The sequence below is a fragment of the Salvia splendens genome, chromosome 1 (genome assembly GCF_004379255.2).
Source record: "Salvia splendens isolate huo1 chromosome 1, SspV2, whole genome shotgun sequence".
Lineage (NCBI taxonomy): Eukaryota > Viridiplantae > Streptophyta > Magnoliopsida > Lamiales > Lamiaceae > Salvia > Salvia splendens.
Genome location: NC_056032.1, coordinates 20,166,540 through 20,172,234, shown reverse-complemented (window position 1 = coordinate 20,172,234; position 5,695 = coordinate 20,166,540). Strand labels below are relative to the sequence as shown.

General features: G+C 38.0%; 1 long non-coding RNA gene across 1 annotated transcript; it reads left to right on the top strand.

Moving 5' to 3' along the window:
- The first annotated feature begins 1,858 nt into the window (after positions 1-1,858).
- LOC121805267 lies at positions 1,859-3,431 on the top strand. The gene is made up of 3 exons (XR_006051445.1): positions 1,859-1,997; positions 2,866-2,930; positions 3,399-3,431. It is a non-coding gene; the product is annotated as an uncharacterized LOC121805267 (long non-coding RNA).
- Positions 3,432-5,695: the final 2,264 nt, after the last annotated feature.

The following is a 5,695-nucleotide window of genomic DNA, read 5'->3' as shown; positions in this document are numbered from 1 at the left end:
TAACGGTCGCTGGCTGAGCTACAACGGACCGCTGGGTGGCTCGAATGCTCTATATTTCCATCTTTGACTTTTTGATATCTTTTTAAGCTCTATTTTGCATATTTCTCAAAAACTACATCAAAATACCAAAATAGATAAAATATGCAAATAATGGACATGCAATGCAACTTTGATACTCAAAACAAATCAAATAATGAACTTAAAATAGTGCAAAATGTCTCCTCTACTAGATCTGATTAAGCATCAAAAGTTCGAAAGGTCTTTTTTTTTTATTGTAATGTAGGCTATTTGATAGGTGAGGAATATTTGGCTAAAAAGTGACTAAAAATAAAAATATCAAGTAGAGTAAAAAAGACACCACTTTTCTTTCAAACCCAAGACACATTTGACAATTATTCTAATTTCAACCCACTTTCTCAATCCTTTGATTTTCTTTCTTTTTCTACTCAACCTTTCTTTTCTTTTTTTTTTATATATTACAGGCATCTTTTCTAGATCAAGCACTCTTTGAATGTTTCTATGTCACAACTTGCACTTTTTCATATAAGCACACTACTTTTCCATTTTATAACTTTCCTCTTTTATCTCTCCAATTCCTTTACAAATGATATAAAAATTTTAAACCACTAACCTAAGGAATTGTCCTCATTATTTTGACTTCTAAAGAATAGGCTTAAAGGTTCAAAATTGACTCCAAAGGGTAAAAGAGATTTTTTTAAAAAGGGTAAATTTTTTTGGATTTAAAAGTAGGCTATGAAAAGATGGCCTAACATCTTCCCTTATCAACTTACACACTATGTAAACTTAGGCAGGTGATAAGGCTCATTTCATGCATCGGTTATGGGGTTAATTTCTGTGATTTCCATGAACAACACACGTTTATAAGTTTAGGTGCGTAGAGAATCTGCCAGACCCAAGAAGTGGATGCAAGATTTACTAGGCAGATGTAATCAAAGGAAATTGAAGTGAAGAACTGTGACGCCCCAATTTTCGAAACCCTAATTTTCGAACCCTAGATCGATTTCATTTATTTTCTTTAATTGTCGAATTAATTGACGATTGGATATGTGATTGAATTGGTGACCTAGCTTTGAATTGACCGAGTCAATTGCGTTGAATTTTGTGACGTGGCTTTAATTAATTGATGTGAAATGAAATATATATCATGGTGAATTATATTTTATGGGGAGTGAGATTTAATTAGGATCATAAATAATTACCTTGCCCTTTTATTGAGGGAATTTTCGATTATTATTATTATTTGGAGAGGAATTATTTTTCTTGGATTTAATTATTTGTTTTGGGATAATTATCCAAATTAAATCCTAAAGCCCAATTATCTTATTTATTTCTTGATGAAAATCGGCCCTATTGTTTTTAGTTAAGGAGATTTCGAAATCTCCTATTTTGGGGGAGAAGGAAAATTATTCAATTCTTATTTTGATCCCTTAATTATTTCTTTCCATGTTTTAATTGGAATATCCTAGCAAACCTTGCCTTATCTTATTCTATTAAAGATTTGGAAATTATTCCTTGTGGGAATAATATTTCCACACGCCTACTACCATATTTTGTGGGAGGATTTTATTTATTTTCTTACTCTGTATTATATTGTTCTGCTCCGTGAAAATACCAAATTAAATTAGAGGCTAATTATATAGCCTTAATTTTCGAAAAATCCTCCTTATTTCTTCCCCCTATTTACGCCAACTCCATCCCCCTCAAATCTCTCAACCCTTATTTGAATTATTTCCCATATCTTGTAATTTAATTGTTGAATAATTATTTTTCTATCTCTATAAATAGAGATAACACTAAAACCTAACCCTAGCCACCTCTCCCTCACGCCTCTCTCCTCTCCCACACGCCCCACCCCCTGTTTCATCTCTTCTCCCACTTGTTCATCCATTCCACTCAAGATCCTATCAATTTTCCAAGAGATTGTTGAAGAACCAAGGTTTTAATTGCTTCCTACCGATTATTTCGTCCAAGAAAAGGTAAATTCAAACTCATATTCTTCAATCCTCTCCATCTAGACTTTCTTTGACTCCCTCATGCATGTAGAGAGTGTAGGGAATGAAGATCTAAGGGTTTAATCGGTGGGAATGTGAAATCATATGTGTGAGTGCGTTTTGATAGCAATTGCTTGTTGATTTATTGAATCCTCGGTGATTGATGTGCGATTTCATGAAAATATGTGTTTAAGGACTCTTTTGAGCATGATTGTATATCAAAACCATGAAAAGATTGATTTTGAATGAGTAGGGATAAACCCTAATTCGAATTGCTATCAGTATGAAAATCTGGGATTTCCGAACAGTGTGTTCTGATGTGTTTTTGACCAACCAAACGAACTCCGATTTGACCGATTCTTTTTCCTGTGTAAACTTCGTGATGTCTTCTATATTGTGTGTAAATTTAGACCCATTTGGTTAAACGATGAATTTATGGTGAATTTTTAAAGTTGACTGCGCGATTCTGCCAAAAACGTGTTTTCTCGACCAGTAGGTTACGCCTTTGGTTTGCCCGACTTAAAAGGGGTATTTTGACATGAAATTTAAACTGAATGTTATTTGATGAGTCTACTGCCTTGTCATAAAGTTTTAGCCCCATCGGAGGTCGGATGATTTTTAAATAATTTTTACAAAAAGGTTGCGCAGAGCTGCCAGATCTCTACTTTGGTTAAACAACTATATTTGTATGCTTGAATGACATACATGAGTTTACATATGTGATGAGGTGATGTGATATGCAAAGATGTGTGATATGATGTGATTCCTATTGTTGATTGGGAAAGGGGAATGATCTAGGACATGCATGATTTTAGTCCATGTTAGTGGCTAATCGGGGACACATTATCCAAAGGTGAAATTTCGTGCGAGACGCGTGATATCAAAGGAAAAGCGAAACTTGAAAACTAAAGGATCGAGGTGGGCTCTCTTTTTAAATAAGGACCATGTCCTAATGTTTTATCAATGAGAATAAATGTGATTTCATGCCTTGTTTTGGTTTTTACGTGCCTATCTGATGTGGTTTTTGCCACTATTTATAAATCGAATTCGGGTCCTCGTAGGGCTGCAAACCCTACCTGGATTAGTGTACACCTATGGTAGACTGTGTGCTAGCGTACGGGCTGGCCGGTCTAGTGACCTGGTTTGCGGCCGCATTCCTTGTCATGTATTGGCAGATATGGCTAACGTCTATGGGAAAATGACTGATCAGTCGATGTTTGAAATGGAAAAATGATTTTGAGTGCCTCGGGCCTTTCTAAAGTAAAACCCCGATGGTTACTTACGTATGGCATGATATCATAAACTGTATTTAAAATGTTTTCGGGCATGAGCCACTGAGTATTATTTCATAGTACTCAGCCCTGCATATGTTTTCCCTATATGTAGGTTGAGCGGCGACGAGCGGTTGGCGGTGTTGAGCATGAACTAATAATGAACTGTGGTTGTTTTGGTTTTGAAATTCTGAGTGTCGTTGTGTCTTCACACATGACGTCACTCTTCTCTTGGATGCTTCCGCTGTGATATTTTTCTTAAAATACTTTTCATTTAAATTCTGAAACTATTTTATGATGGGATGTTTGAAACTCGTTACACTTTTTGAATAAATGCTAAACCCTAGTATTTATTTATTAAACTTAAATACTCTTGGTCGTATTATTTATTAGACTTAAATTTTTAGTCAAACTTTTATTGAAAACCCTAGCCTTCTTTGAATGTCCTTTGAAACCCCCTTTAATCACGATCACCCGCTTTCATTAACCCTAAGGGGCGGTCGTGACAGTTTGGTATCAGAGCCTCAGTTCTTTCCGCTCTGGACCCAAGAGTCTTGTTTTGAGTCAAAATCTATGCATGTGTAATTGGGCTAAATGATAAACATCGGAAGCTCAACACCACCACTCGTCCCCGCCCAACCACGAAGAATGAGGTAACAAATATGTTGATCGATTTTGATATGAACTGTGAAATATTTGGGAATATCGATGGGAATATTACTCTTGCATGCGTGAAAATACTCCTATGGGATCTTTAAAAAAATTATGTGGCACTGTTGAAAATATTTGCTGAAATATGAATTGTTGGATATGAGATTAGGTATTTGCGCTTATGCCGGGATGGTAAATGTTGTGATGAAAATGAACTTGTTGCTCGAATATATGTTAAACCTAAGAGTTGGGTGAAATTATATGATGACGCATACGCGATTACATTGTGACATGATATCGATAGTGGTGAATTTTAGCATGCTACTTTTATGTGATGAATGTAAACTTTATGAAAATAATAAACTGTGGAGATGCGAAATACTTAGTGCAAGGCGAGTAGCCTATGGGGAAGTCGACATGCTACGACTCGACGAAACACGAAAACTGCACGAACCAACGACTTTAGAACATTCAAAACTTTGACATGATGCTTAAACCTTTCGATATATATATAGCCATCTTCATAGGCATCATGATCTCAGCATCACTTTTTAGAAACGTAAACCCGTTGTTTCCCTCTATCCTTGGACTGATGCTGAGTTTTCTTTGTTTCCTTTTAGATGGCCCATCATTACTATGGCCCGATGCGTAATCGCTATTCCAGCAATAGGGACCATCCTGTTGAGCGTTATCAAGACTATAGGTGGAATGGGAGGCAGTTCCTTATGTCCTACGTCACCGGATTTTATGATAAATGGATGAACGCTTATGCGTATGGGGGAGCCACCCACCACGAAGGGATCCAAAGGCTCATCCATACTTTACCACCGCCTTGGGACGAGTGGACCACTCAGGCATCTCGGTTTTTCATATGGTATAGCCCACCTGATTACGATGCGCGGGACGATTTTGTTGGCCTTATGAAGGTGTTACTTTCAGCCATGACGGCTGCTGCTAACGGACCGCCACGTAGTCCGCCCCCACCTATCTACCCGCCGAGTCAAGCCCGCCAGCGAAGATATCGCTACGACGAGGAACCGCATGTCTCCCGTGTTCCCAAGAGGGCGAGACTCGAGTTGCGTGTCCCGGCACCACCAAGAATCGGCGAGGAAGTCGATGGGATGCCCAGAATATTACCTCCACCCGAGGGTGCCGAGGATGAAAGCGAGGGAGAGGATCCCGAGGAAGAGAATCCCGAAGAGGAGGATCCCGAGGAGGAGGATCCCGAAGAAGAAGACCCGCATGAGGATCCCGAGGAGGAGGACCCCGAAGAGGACCGAAATGCGGATCGGCAGGATTAGACACAATGGTTCTAGGACATTTTATTTCGAATTCCCACAGTTTTTGATACCTATCATTTTGCTTGACTCTAGTTTTCTCTTTCCGGCGTTGATTCACTCTTTTGTTTTGATGTTGATGGGACAAAGACCTCTTGGAGGCGACGTTTGATAATTCTATGGGAATTTTTGTCTTTAACTATCTTATTGTGCAATAACTTGACATCCCTTCTTATTACTCAAATGTGCAATTGTCTTTTGCTACGCTATATTGTAAATGTCTCTTCTTGATTGCACAACTACTCTTGACATACTATTGCACAACAGTCTTTGCTACTCGATTACCCAATTGCTCCTTGCCACGATTTGAAATCATCTTAACTAATTCATTATGCAACTGCCTTTTGTTGTCCTATTGCACAATCATATCCTACTATCGTTGTCTTTTATCTTTCTATTGGATATCTATGGTTGCCACTCCATT